Source organism: Cetorhinus maximus, chromosome 3 (genome assembly GCF_964194155.1).
Source record: "Cetorhinus maximus chromosome 3, sCetMax3.hap1.1, whole genome shotgun sequence".
Taxonomy (NCBI): domain Eukaryota; kingdom Metazoa; phylum Chordata; class Chondrichthyes; order Lamniformes; family Cetorhinidae; genus Cetorhinus; species Cetorhinus maximus.
Window position 1 is genome coordinate 170,463,138 of NC_135881.1, and position 14,150 is coordinate 170,477,287.

General features: G+C 45.0%; 1 protein-coding gene across 2 annotated transcripts in view; it reads right to left on the minus strand.

Annotated features, from left to right (window-relative positions):
- LOC144679033 (protein DEK-like) overlaps positions 1–4,416 on the minus strand; it is a 55,987-nt gene extending 51,571 nt beyond the window's left edge. For both annotated transcript variants that reach the window (XM_078539284.1, XM_078539283.1), the window contains exon 1: positions 4,229–4,416. The gene's annotated coding sequence lies outside the window, so the exon portion shown is untranslated. The remainder of the gene's footprint in view (positions 1–4,228) is intronic.
- Between the last annotated feature and the right edge of the window lie 9,734 nt (positions 4,417–14,150).

Genomic DNA, 14,150 nt, shown 5'->3' on the forward strand with positions numbered 1-14,150 from the left:
GTGGAAAGATGCCAATACCATGCCATAAAGAGAGAATAGCACAAGTCATCTGCGGTCACACTAGATAGTGTCACTTTTCTGATCTCGTATCAGATGCTGTCACAGCACTGGGTTGAATTATCTCCAAATTACTATGCAAAACCAAGTTTTCTTGCACTCCCAGTTTCAGTTCCTCTGCTTGCCCAGTGACTATAAAATGAAAACCCACAGAAAACAAGCAAAACTAAATTAAGGCAATACAATGAAACTTTCAAACAATATGAAGATTTTCATGAGAATCATTCAGCTTTTCTCTTTCCCTCCCAAGTCTACAGGTATTTTGTTAGGTACTGAAGCTGGGTCAGAGTTATCCTGAAGGATTAGGACATTTAGTGTACTTTGATCCCACCTAAAACTAAAGATCATAAATGCCCCCATGAAGTCATTCACCATATATTTGGAAGAATTTAATTTGTGATGCTGTAATTTGTTAAGCAACAGTTACAAAAAAACAAATGGAATTGCCTCAAAAAAAAAGCGTGTATCTCAAGAAATGTGATCATGTAAGGTGAAGCAGAAATTGGCATTTTCTAATAATGCATCTTGCTGATTCTCATTAACCTTGCCCAACAACTATAGTTAATTAGTACAAATTAGTACAAAATGCAGGTATGATTCAAAAAAATGTTAGAAACCAAGTCAGCTCAAGCATATGAAGTACACAACGAACTGAATTTCAAATCTGAGGTTGTTAGCCACTACAAGTAAAAGGTCAGTCAGAACCGCAAAATTCATGCAGCACATTGGGTGGCAGTACTCTTGAATTGTGCAGAACTAAAATAGCTTGCATTTATATAGCATCTTTAACACAGTGGAACATCCCACAGCATATAATAGGAGTTTTAGCAAACAAAATGTGACACTAAGCCACACAAGGAGATATTAGGGCAGATGATTAAAACTTACTACTTTGACCAAGTGTTTAAAGATTTCCTAAAAGGAGGAAACAGAGAGAGGTTTAAAGAGGGAATATGAACATACGAATTAGGAGCAGGAGTAGGCCACTCGGCCCCTCGAGCCTGTCCGCCATTCAATAAGATCACAGCTGATCATTTTGTAACCTCAACTCCACATTCTTGCTTACCCCTGGTAACTTTTCATCCCCATGTTTATCAAGCATCTATCTATTTCTGCCTTAAAAATATTCAAAGAGTCTGCTTCCACTGCCTTTTGCGGGAGAGTTCCAAAAATTTCTCATGTCTTAAATGGGCGACCCCTTATTTTTCAACAGTGACACTGAGTTCTAGGTTCTCCCACAAGAGGAAACATCCTCTCCAAATCCACCCTGTCAAGACTGCGCAGGATCTTATATGTTTCAATCAAGTCACCTTCTAAACTCCAGCAGGTATAAGCCTAGCCTGTCCAACCTTTCCTCATAAGACAACCTGCCCATTCCAGGTATTAGTCTAGTAAACTTTTTTTGAACTGCTTCCAATGCGTTTACATCCTTCCTTAAATAAGGAAACCAATACTGTACACAGTACTCCAGATGTGGTCTCACCAATGCTCTGTACAACTGAAACATAACCTTAGCGTCACAGCGCAAGGCCTAGCTAGGCCAGTGGTTTTAAACCTTTGTTTTGGTTAAGGAACCCTATAACTGACTATGAAATTCTGTGGAACCCCAACTCTCTCGCCCTCCTCCCCTCCCACCATGTATATGTTATGAAACAAAAATTAAAACAAATTGAAATGAAAGATTATTTTTCATTAAACGCAAGAACAATATATCTTGAAAAATAAGATATAATTTTCAAATGACCTGAGAATTGCATGAAAACCTTTAGGGATGATTGGGGAACCCTGGTTGTAAAACACTGGCCTTGGCAAGTGAAGGCACATTCTCAACAGTAGTGATCTCAAAGATCCCTAAAATCAAGGATGCACAAGACACCAGAATTGGATGAACGCATATCTGAGGGTAAAGGGCTGGCGGAGGTTAAAGATAGGAAGTGGCAAGGACATAGAGAGATTTGAAAATAAGGAGGGAGCCAATGTAGGTCAGCGATGGGTGAATGGGACTTAATGCATCGAAGTGTTATTTGAAAGCTAGGAACTGAAAATGTGCTGCACACTTTTAACACTATGTACTAATGCTTCAGCGCAAATATCACAATCGTCATCAATAATTTGCATTAATTTAAGCACCTTTAACATAAAGGAATCATAAAATGCTTTGGAGGACACCATGGTGGGACAAGTAACCAAAAGCTCTCTCAAAAAAGATGGACCCCAAGGCAGCTGTCAAAAGCTGAGAGGTAGAGATGGAGTCATTTGGGAAGGCCATGCCAAAGAGCAAGGCCAAAGCAGCTGAAGGCTCTGCCAATAAGACCGAAGAAAGAGGTGAAGATTCCAGAAAGAGAAATTATACAAGACCGAGCAGATTGCAGATGTGGAGCAAGGTGAGGACATGAAAAGATTTGAAAATGGGGACATGGATCAAATTCAATCCACTGAGGAACAGGAGACAGTTTAGGTCAGCAAGCATGGGAGGGCAAGCGAGACATGGTACCAACAATTGAGTGTTAGATGAGATGGAGACGGTGAAGGAAGGATGAAAGATCAGCGAGAAGGGCATTGCAGTAATCAAGTCAAAAAAGGTTGGATATGGGTTTCAGCAGCAGCGGGGGAAAAATACAGGAGAAAGGTAGTTATGGAGATGAAAGTAGGTAGTATTGAATGTAAGCTTTAAAACTTGGCAGTGTATTGAACAGAACACAAGGTTTTGCAAGTCAAGTATTACTGGTCAAGTATCACCAATAATATTCAGAAAGAAAGCTGTTTAATCAAATTAATGGAGTCAGCTTGATGCTACATCTTCACTGATGGTACTATGGCATTGGACCTCACAAAACACCTTGTGGTTTCGATAATGGACTACTGGATAATTCACTATCTTTAGTTATCATGGATGAGATTGGAGCCCTGATAGCTAAGTTGGCTAGACAGCTAGCACGTAGATCAGATGAACACCAACAGCACAGGGTTCGATCCCCATTCAGCTGAGGTACTCAGGGCCTGCCACCTCATCTGACCCCTAGCCAAAACATCACAATATTTTGCCGTGGCTTGGTGAATAATTGCAGGGGCGGAGAACTCAAGAAGAATGAAATACCATTGAGGCTAGTCAACTGATGTCATGATACCTCCTATTTGAAGGAGCTATCCTTCTATCCTGCTCCTTGTGCTTTCCCCAGAGTTCTGCAAATTTTCTCCAAGTATTTGTCCAATTTATACATTTGTTACAAGTCAAAATATAGCATCGCAATAGTTATTCTAAATGTGTTCCAAATTATATAACATTTACTTAATATCAAGATGTTCCCATTCACTGCTCTGATGGAACCCAGCTGATATATTTCAGCAAACAAAACGAACTGACATAAGGCCAGCGAGTTATGGGGGGACGTCTATTTCGTGACATTAGTTAGTTTACCAGTTCAATCCAGGTTAACAATGGAATTTATTTTTCTTAAAATTGATGTTCAGAGATCACTGAAGTTTTTTTTAAAGAAAGCTATTCGAATGGGCAAAATGCTACTGCTACAATGATATGCGATTTTGTTTTGTAACAATTTATTTTCGCAATCTCTCTTCCTATAGATGCAAAACTGGAGGTGCATCGCTTATGCACCACGTTCCCGTAGATATTAATCCCTTTAGAATTGGAGTGAATAAGAAACTCTTTCATTCCACTGGAAATCGGATGGCGGGAAACACAAAAAGACGGAGGATAAAAAGGAAACTGCAGCCTGCTTCTCCGAGACAAGAGAGGGCGGGGTTGGGCAAAGGAGATCGGATTTAACTTAAACGTACAGCAGCCTTTTAAATTGCCACACTCCAGATTGGTTATGGTGCAATTTACTGAGGACACTGCCCGGCCCAGGACTGCAGCCAGTCCGTCTCTTGTTGCTGGCTACATCCTGCCCAGGGAATGGCGGCCTTATCTCGCAGCCTGAGCCTCTCTCGGCAGCCGCAGGGTTGAGACTGGCTCTCCGCCTTAATCTAGGTCCGAGGAGGCTGCACATTCCTGTCAGCCTGGCCGGGACGAATAAACTGGATCCGGCAGCGGCGGCCCGGAGAACAGCGCGGCACCGTCCCTCCCTCCTTTTCGTCTCCCTCTCCCGGGGAAGCTTCTCCATCTCCGAAGGCCGAGAAGCGCAGACGAACGGCCCGGTGCGGAGTTTACCTGGACAGTGTGAGAACAAACGACAGCCGCTTTCTCTCCCTCAGTTAGTCAGTTAGGCGGGAGGCCAAATCCCAGACGCTGCAGCTCCTCGGTTCAAAATGGCAGTTGTGGCGCACGCGGGAAAACGGCGACCAATCGCCGCAAAGAATGGGAGAGAGTGCGGAGGGGCCCTTAGCAACGGGAGGAGGGGCGGGGGGGGCGCAGAAAGAGTGCTTGAATGTGTGTGAACACAGAGTAACGTGCAGATAGATAGAGGGACTTCAGAGCAATGTGGATACAGGGAAGACTATTATGTACGTGTTTTCAACCAACTTTATACACTGTCAGTTAAGAGGAACTAAGTGCCCCATTGGAAAGCTGTAACAAAAACCCAAAAGATTAAAGGAAACTGAACAATTCAAATTAAAATGACATTCCTAGGGTTAATGATGCACTCCAATCCCCACCACCCCGTTACCCACTAGCCGCGGAAGGCCTGAAGCCTACTGGCAGACACCACGTGCTCCGTCTCTCCAGGGACACCTGTGGCTGAGGAAAATACCCCTCTCCCATCGCCTGCTGCCCTTGGCCAGGCCCAGAAGCTGATTGGTGAGTAGGTCCCCCAATCTTCCCACTCCCCCTCCCCATTGGGTGGCCAAAAATCAGGCGCGCGGGGCTGAAGTGCGACTAGAACTTGAACAGCAGGCCCCTCAGATAATGAAACAAGGACTGCAACCTCACACACTCTACATAAATATAAAACAAAAACTCCTCCAGGCCGCAGAACTTAGAGGCGGCTCCTGAATCCATGATAAAAACAAAATACTGCGGATGCTGGAAATCTAAAACAAAAATTCTGAAGAGGAGTCATACGGACTTGAAACGTTAACTCTGAGTTTCTCTCCACAGATGCTGTCAGACCTGCTGAGTTTTTCCAGCAGTTTTTGTTCCTGAATCCATGAATTGACTTAACAAAAACTTTCCATGCTAAATCCCCGAAGGTGAAAGGGCGGGCTCCTGCAGAGAGAGCACTTTCACTGGATGGTTGTGACTTGGAAAATTTTTGTGTATTTATATACAGTTATAGTTTTAGTGTTTCTGATTGATATTTTAATCATTCCAATTGATTACATAAACTTCTATTATTTTGTGCACAGAGGAACGTAGTGTGGGATAGACATTTCTGAGAGTGTAAGAGAGCAATGCTTACAAGTGGAGTCCATCTGCTGCTGTATCCCTCATCCACTCTTTTGTTACCTCCAGACTTGACTATTCCAGTGATCTCCTGGCTGACCTCTGACCTTCCAGTTCATCCATATCTCTACTGCTCATATCCTAACTTGAGAGTTTTCCAGCCACCATAAATGAGACGCGGGTGCTCCCACCCAATTCTCCTGGCCCCCCTGCAATCATGCCCTGCTATGGCGAGCTCCATTAAATTTTACCCTATGTGTGTATTGGCAGAGATACAGTGGTGGCACTATGATAAATTGGAGGATATGCTATCCTGTTAGACCCATGACTATATCACTGTTTACCCTGTGGTGCTGTGTAGTCCACACTGAAGTAACAGAAAAATTAAAATAAATTAAAAATCTTTAAGTGACTGCGATTTTATGCAGAGTTTGGCATTTTGCAAACGGCACAAGGGGATCATGGATCTTCAGATCCCTGACTGACTAAAGTTGGTGGCACCAGGTTGACGGCCAGTGCCACCTCTGGACGTTAGTCATATTGAGTTGGTTGCTTCATCCCTGGTTGATCTGGAGGAGTGGGGAGTGGAAGCCATTACCAGCCTGTGGTGGAAGGCCTCCAAGGGTGGAAGCTAATTGTGGAGGTGGGCTCTCAACACAGTGGAAGCTGCTTATGTGATAGGCTCTCAACAGCATTAGGAGTTCATTGTTATGGTGGGCTCTCAGCAGCAGTAGGAGCTGATTGCGATGGTGGGCTCTCAGCATGAGGCACAGAGGGGCATTGGCACTGCTTCAAAAAGGGAAGCAACAAGAGGAGGGTCACATGGGAGGTCTAAGGGCAGTGCACAAGAGAGGGAGAGACCAAAGGTCATGGGACTCACACACTCAGTCTTCTTGGATCTCCATGTAGAGGAGGACCAGTGCAGAGGGAGGAAGGACCAGGCACAATGCCTCTACTGCAACAGCAGCAGAAGCAGCAAGATGGCCAACCTCCAACTGGACACTCCAGTGAAGGGCACATAGGGGTCTGGCAGCAGGTGACCATACCAATAAGGGCCTTTCCGTGGCTGAGATTGCATTGAACTTGCCTCATCTGCCTGCAGATGTCCAAGCAATTGTCAGTGATGACTACAGTCCTTCAGGGAGGCTGTTACTGACTTACGTACCATGCTATAGAATGAGCTGCGACCTATGGTCTTCAGTGGACACCCAATGCCCATGGGCCCTGAAGGTCACCAAGGCATTGAACTTTCATGCATCCAGCTCTTTCCAGGGATCCATTGTGAATACATGTGGAATCTCACAGACAGCAAAGGAAGTGACCAATGCCTTGATCAAGAGAGCCGGTGACTATGTGCACCACTGAACCAATGCTGGCACTCAGACTGAGAGGTCCATTGGATTTGGGACCATCTCTGAATTCCCTCAGGAATAAGGTGTCATTGATTGCACGCACATGGCCATTAAGGCTCCACTGACAAACAGCAATCTTCATCAAAAGGGCTTCCAATCTATCAATGTCCAACTGGTTTGCTACCACCAAAAATGCATCTTGCAAGTGCGTGCCCAGTTCATCAGGAGCAGCCTCAATGTCTGCATGATCTGGATGATAATGTGGTAAATTGGATCAGCAAGTTTGCTGATGACACTAAGATTGGAGGCGTTGTGGACAGCGAGGAAGGCTTTCAAAGCTTGCAGAGGGATCTGGACCAACTGGAAAAATGGGCCAGAAAATGGCAGATGGAATTTAATGCAGAAAAGTGTGAGGTGTTGCATTTTGGAAGGACAAACCAAGGTAGGACATACACAGTAAATGGTAGGGCACTGAGGAGTGCGGAGGAACAAAGGGATCTGGGAGTTCAGATACATAATTCCCTGAAAGTGGTGTCACAGGTAGACAGGGTTGTAAAGAAAGCTTTTGGCATACTGGCCTTCATAAATCAAAGTATTGAGTATATGAGTTGGGATGTTATGGTGAGGTTGTATAAGACATTGGTGAGGCCAACTTTGGAGTATTGTGTGCAGTTCTGGTCGCCTAACTACAGGAAGGATATCAGTAAGATTGAAAGAGTGCAGAGAAGATTTACTAGGATGTTGCTGGGTCTTCAGGAGTTGAGTTGCAGGGAAAGATTAAACAAGTTAGGACTTTATTCCTTGGAGCATAGAAGAATGAGAGGAGATTTGATAGGAGTTTACAAAATTATGAGGGGTATAGACAGAGTTAATGTGAGTAGGCTCTTTCCACTTATATTAGGAGAGATAAACACGAGAGGACATGGCTTTAGAGTGAAAGGGGAAAGGTTTAGGGGGAACATTAGGGGGAACTTCTTCACTCAGGGAGTGGTGGGAGTGTGGAACGAGCTGCCATCTGATGTGGTAAATGCGGGCTCACTCTTAAGGTTTAAGAATAAATTGGATAGATACATGGATGAGAGAGGTCTGGAGGGTTATGGACTAGGTGCAGGTCAATGGGACTAGCGGAATAATATTTCGGCACAGACTAGAAGGGCCGAATGGCCTGTTTTTCTGTGCTGTAGTGTTCTATGGTTCCACTTCTGCAATCCCTGGTGCCACGGTTTTTTAAGCCACCACATGCTTTCAGGGATAGATTCTCAGGGACAAGGGCTACTCACACCTGTGAGGAACTGTTGCATTCCAGAAGAGAGGTACAATACCTGCCACAGCTCCACCTGAGTAAGCATTGAGCAGTCCATTGGGCTGCTGAAGATGAGATTCAGGTGCCTAGGTCAATCCAGTGGAGCCCTTCTGTATGACCTAGCATGGGTCTTTTGTGTAGTTGCACTGCAGAGGGGGAGGCCTTGTAGAATGAGGACATGTTTATAGCCACTCCTTATCCCACAAAGAGGATTATATATGACACATTAAGAGGACATTCAGACAAATCAGTCCATGCTGGTGTTTATGTTCCACTTGAACTTCCTCTCAACTTTCCTCATCTAAATGTGGAGGAGGCTACTGAGCAGGCAGCAGAAGATGAAGTGCCCCTTGCACAGGAGTCAATGAGAGGCACACAAGAGAGGCTGGGACAATCTCATTCACAGCCACTTCCTGCAACCATGATGTCCTTTCAATGTCTGTGTAATGGATGGATGGATTCTCTCCCATCACTTTGATGAATGAGTGTTCAGCAAGTAAAGAAAAAAAACAGTTTACAATCTAGGTTACTGTCATCTTGTGTGACGTTAAGCCAAGTTTCGATTTGCATAACCGATTGCAAATACTGCGTATGAAGTCAACGTTGGAGGGATGGATGGAAGCACTAGCTTTGCTTGCTTACCCTGAAGGCACTTCACTCTGTTCTCCACAAATGTTGAAATCACTTGATGACACAGACCTCTCCATTTGGGTCTGTCCAAGGTTGCATTGGGATCCAGTTGCAAGCCCTGAGGTTGGCTTTCAGTTTGTCTTTGCATCTAAGTTTGGGATGCCCTGTGGTTCATGTTCCCATGCTCAGCTGGCTGTAGAGTATTGCTTTTGTATGCAGGAATCCTCCATGTGAACCACACGACCAAACCAGCGAAACTGAGCTCTGATGACCATGCTCTCAATACCAGGCTTGCAGCACTTTGCAAGAACCTTGGTGTTGAGGATTTTGTCCTGTTACCTGATATTGCAAATAGATCTCATACAGTGAAGATGGAATGCCTCTAGTTGTTTTATGTGATGCTGGTAGGATTTCCAAATCTCACAGCCATAAAGAAATGATGTAAGAACCACTGCCTGGTAGACTTTGATCTTTGTTCTGAGTCAAACTCCATGCTGTTTCCAAAGTCTGTGAATGAGCCCGCCAAATACTCAGCTTGCTTTTGCCAGGCAATGGTTGATTTTGTCATCCAGCGTAATGTTATTGGAGAGGACACTCCCAAGATAGCAAAACTTCTGTACTGAACAGAGGGGTGTGTTGTTGGTAATGACTGTGGGGTTTTGGAGTACACAGTCAGGGGTGGGTTGATACAAGATCACTGCCTTCTTCAGACTTATTGTCAGGCCAAAATGCTCTGAGGCTAGGGCAAAGCGATCAACAGCAGCTGAAAGTACTCCAGAGTATGTGCTATGAGGGTGCAGTCATCCACGAATAAGAGTTCATTTAGTAGCTGTTCATTAATCTTTGTGCAAGCCTTAAACCTTTGCAAGTTGAAAAGGTTGCCGTCTGTTTTGAATTGAATGTGTACTACTGTGTCAAGATCTTTGAATGCACACTAGAGCATGGCTGAGAAGTATATGACAAACAGAGCTGGAGCCTATATACAGCCTTGCTTGGTGACAGGAAAGGCATCCGATGAAGTACCACTTTGCATCATGCTGGCCATCGTGCCATGGTGCAATGAGCGAATGACACTGATCATCTTTACAGGGCAGCCATAACTGTACAGAACCTTCCACTAGCCTTCCCAGTTTACTGTATCAAAAGCCTTGGTCAGGTCAATGAACACCTGATAGAGTTCTTTATTCTGTTTGTGGGACTTTTCTTGAATTTGACATGCTGCAAAGGTCATGTTTCCCCGCCCTGCACGGAAGCCCACGCTGTGATTCTGGGTACACTGAGTCAATGAGGTGAGTGACAATCTGATTAAGAATAACACTTGCAACAATTTTTCCTGCTATTGGAAGAAGTGATATTCCATGATGATTGCCACAGATGGACTTGCTCCCTTTCTGTTTGTAGAGATGAGGTTTGGAGGCATTCCTTGTACTCTTGGGGCATAGTGCCCTGGTTCCAGATTAGGCAGAAGAGACTAGTGAGTTTCCTAATCATATGAGTCTTTGTGTCCTTAACCATGTAAGTCTGTGTAATAAAGACTCACCTTCATGTTGATCACGTATTGCCTGTTTCATTCTGCACTCCATCACCTAGCACCCAGCTTCACCACGCACGCTGACATAGCTGAGGAGCTGACCAAATGTGACCTGTCCCTAAATTCAGAGCCCATTGAGGGAGCAAGGATATAGGTGTAATCTGACAAGGCATCAATCAATGCACAAACATTGAAACTGTGAAATATATTTATTGGCGCTATCTTATCAAATCTCAACAAATGCAAAGCTTAAACACCCGTGATCCCTAAGTGTTTCTACATGCTCTTCTTGTTGTGCTTATGTGTGCTTCTAACAGGTGAGAGCCCTGCATTCACAGCAGAAGTGGAGGCAGACTGCTGATCAGCTTGGGATGACTTTGATGGCCTGGGAATACCAGGGGCTCCTGCACAGGTGCAGACCCCTCCTCTGTCGCTGCGGCTACTGAAGGCACTGAGGTCACTGGCAGAGGGGCTGAGGGGCTGTCCACACTTGGAGAGCACTGAGAGGAGCCCCCAGGTGTGGAAGTAGCCACTCCTCCCTTTCAAGGCACATGTACCTCCCTGCTGACCGGAGAAGGACAAAGAGCTGGTGGAGACTCCAGACATCTCATTCTCCCCAATTGCCTTGCCATAGAGCTGTATAGAGCTCATCAACAAGGCGATAGTATGAACGTCTGCGTGCATCTCTGGCATCCATTGAGAGGTCTGCTGGATCTGGCTCTCCATGAGGGTCACCAACCTGCCGATGGAGGAAGATGTATGACACATGCTTGAGATATGACAGCACTCATGGCCTGGATAGACTACTCCGTCATCCATGCATGAGTGCACATAGCCTCTGGCAGCTCTGCCTGATGTTTCCTTACCTCTGGTTGCTACTGCAGCTGGTTTTGCGTTGCTGACACCAGAGTCCACTCACCTTCTGGGGCTCAGCACTAGTCTAGCCTCTCATAGTCCTCCAACTGTTAGTGACCTCAGTCCTCCGTCAGCTACTCGGATGTGTCTATGATGTGCTCACCAGTTTGTGACCCTGAATCTAGCTGCGAACACCAACGTGAGAGTATCAGTACTGGTGGTGGGTGTGAGGGAATGATGTGATGGTGCACCCTCTGAGGATTCCTCTTCCTCCTCCTTCTCCTCAGAGATGGATTGCAGGCCCCTGATCTCTGCTGCTGTCTATCCTTCTGGAGTGCCGAGACCTGCATGAGAGAACTCAAACAGTTAGGGTCTAAAGGCTTCACATCTTCTCCCATCAATACTTGGCATGGATCTCCATATGTCTAGTAGTGGACACACATGAGCTCAATGCCTCCTCAATCTCATGGGTTGCCATTCCAGTCTCCCAATCTGCAATTGCGTGGCTGCCCTATGAACCTACCAGTTCCAGGGCTTCCTCCTCTGCTGGCATCGGTGATCTCATATCGCGGATTCCTCCACCAGTCTTGGACCTCATTTTATTGTTGTGTGTCTGTTTCTCCTGCAGGCAGAAGGAGGGACACTGTGATTTTCCTCACAAACACTAACACAACACTTATGCTGGTGGCAGCTCTATGGCTCATGTTGGGGGTCTCCCGAATCCCTCCTCCAAACATCCACTTCCGAGGGATGTGATGGCAGAGTATGCAAAGTTATATGTCTGGCTGTCATAAGGTAGCTGATGCTGGCGCTCCTCCTTGCCAGCACCTAGTTGGTAACTCGCTCCCCGTTTGGCACAGATTCTCACATTGCCACATGCAAAGTCTAAAGAGGAGAGCGGCATTTAGGACGCCCAGCATTGGGTGGGTTACACACTTCCAGGCCATCAATTGGTCGGCAGCTGTGTGATCGCGGTCAGCTAGATACACTTTTCCTGTGTGGCAATGTCACTTGCGCCGTGAACGCTAAATTCAGCACAGCCTGTGCAGTGGTTCCTTTGCTCAAAAGCCCAGATTGAAAATTCACTTCTGCCTAAATCCTGAGCCAAAAAGTGCAGAACTTCATGAAACCAGGTTGTCCAACAATCAGGTTGTTAAACTAGAATTATTTCTTGGCACCTTTGGCTGAGAATCTAATGTTCAGCTCCCAACAGCCCCATTCAGTTCCTTGTGCAGTGGGTAAACTCACATCTTCTTCAACAGCTGTCTGTTGTGAAGGAGTAGCTTCTCCAGTTGTACGTATATGTCTGCGGTTACGACAATATATTTGGTCGTTAATTTTCACCATGTATGATCGAGGTGACAACTTCTCTATACAGGTCCCCAGTTGCCAGGTGGGCTGACTTTTGTTGAGAGCGTTGAATGTTTGCGCTCTGACCGGCTCTCCAATTCCTCAACTCTGGCAATGATTTGGCAGCTTTATCAAAGTAAAATTTGGCTTTCCGTCATTTCACTTTGACCTTGTCACTCATACCTGTTACCGCTCACGTCTGTTACCATTTCTGGAAGTCTGAAATACCCACTTTAGTAGCGTTTTAACTATTAGAAGTGTAGTTTGGGTGCAGCTTAACATTAGTCGCTGAACCAGACTACTTTCTATGCCCTCAGTAGGTGAGTTTCCTCACTCTAGGATTGCCTTGTATACATCTGTGCTGGATCTACTTGATTTTTTAATGATCCCTTTGGCAATTTTCACTACTGCCTCAGCTTTTCTGTTTGACTGGGGATAGTGCGGAGATGATTTGCAGTGCTGAATTTCCCAATCATTTACGAAGTGCCTGAATTCTTCAATCTTGAACCGAGGGCCATTGTCACTCATCACAATAGCAGGAATGCCACAATGACTGAAGTGTTCTTTAAGGCATTCTACGAAATCACTGGCAGTCGTTGACGTCTAACACCTAGTATTCTGAATAGTGAACGGTGATGAGATAGTCAGTTCCAAAGAGAGTGAAGATATCTCTTCCAAGCTTCGTCCATGATCTGTCTGAGGAGTTATGAGTGTCTTTTTAGCTTGCTTAGCTTGATGTTCAGTACAAGCACTGCACTGATTGATACGGTCCTTGATCTCATTGCTCATGTTTGGCCAATACTTTACTTGCCTTCCTCAGACTAGACTCAATTTTTTGATGGCTTGCATCAATGTGCTTCAGCATCTCTTTTCCCATCTCCTTAAGGATGATAACTCTAGTTCCTTTGTACAAGATGCCATCTTGGACAATCACTTCATCCCTGTATGCCCAGCACTCTCTTATATAGTAATAGGTATGTCCTTGATTGTCAATCCCATTCCCACTCATCCAGTTTCCGCAATATATAACAATATAATAACATTGAGAATGCTATCAGAAGCTCATAAATCTGTCAAAATAAACAAACAGTACTTCAAAATCCACTTTAAAAAGCATAATTATCTTAAAAGCTCATACATAGAAACTTAGAAAATAGAAGCATGAGTAGGTCTTTTGGCCCTTCGGGCCTGCTCCGCCATTCAATATGATCATGGCTGATCCTCTATCTCAATGCCATACTCCTACACTCTGCCTATACTCCTTGATGCTTTCAGAGTCCAGAAATCTATTTATTTTCTTCTTAAATATACCCAGTGACTTGGCCTCCACAGCCTTCTGTGGTAAAGAATTCCATAGGTTCATTACCCTCTGAGTGAAGAAGTTTCTCCTCATAAATGGTCTACCCCATATCCTGAGACTATGACCCTTTGTTCTAGACCCCCCGCAGCCAGAGGAAATATCATCCCTGCATTCAATCTTCCCAGCCTTGTCAGAATTTTATATGTTTCAGTGAGATCCCCTCTCATTCATCTGAACTCCAGTGAATACAGGCCTAGTTGACCCAATCTCTCCTCATATGACAATCCTGCCACCTAAGGAATCAGTCTGGTGAACCTTTGAAGCACTCCCTCTATGGCAAGTATATCCCTTCTGAGGTAAGGAGTCCAAGACTGCACACAATACTCCAGGTATGGTCTCACCAAGGCACTGTACAAATGCAGTAAGAC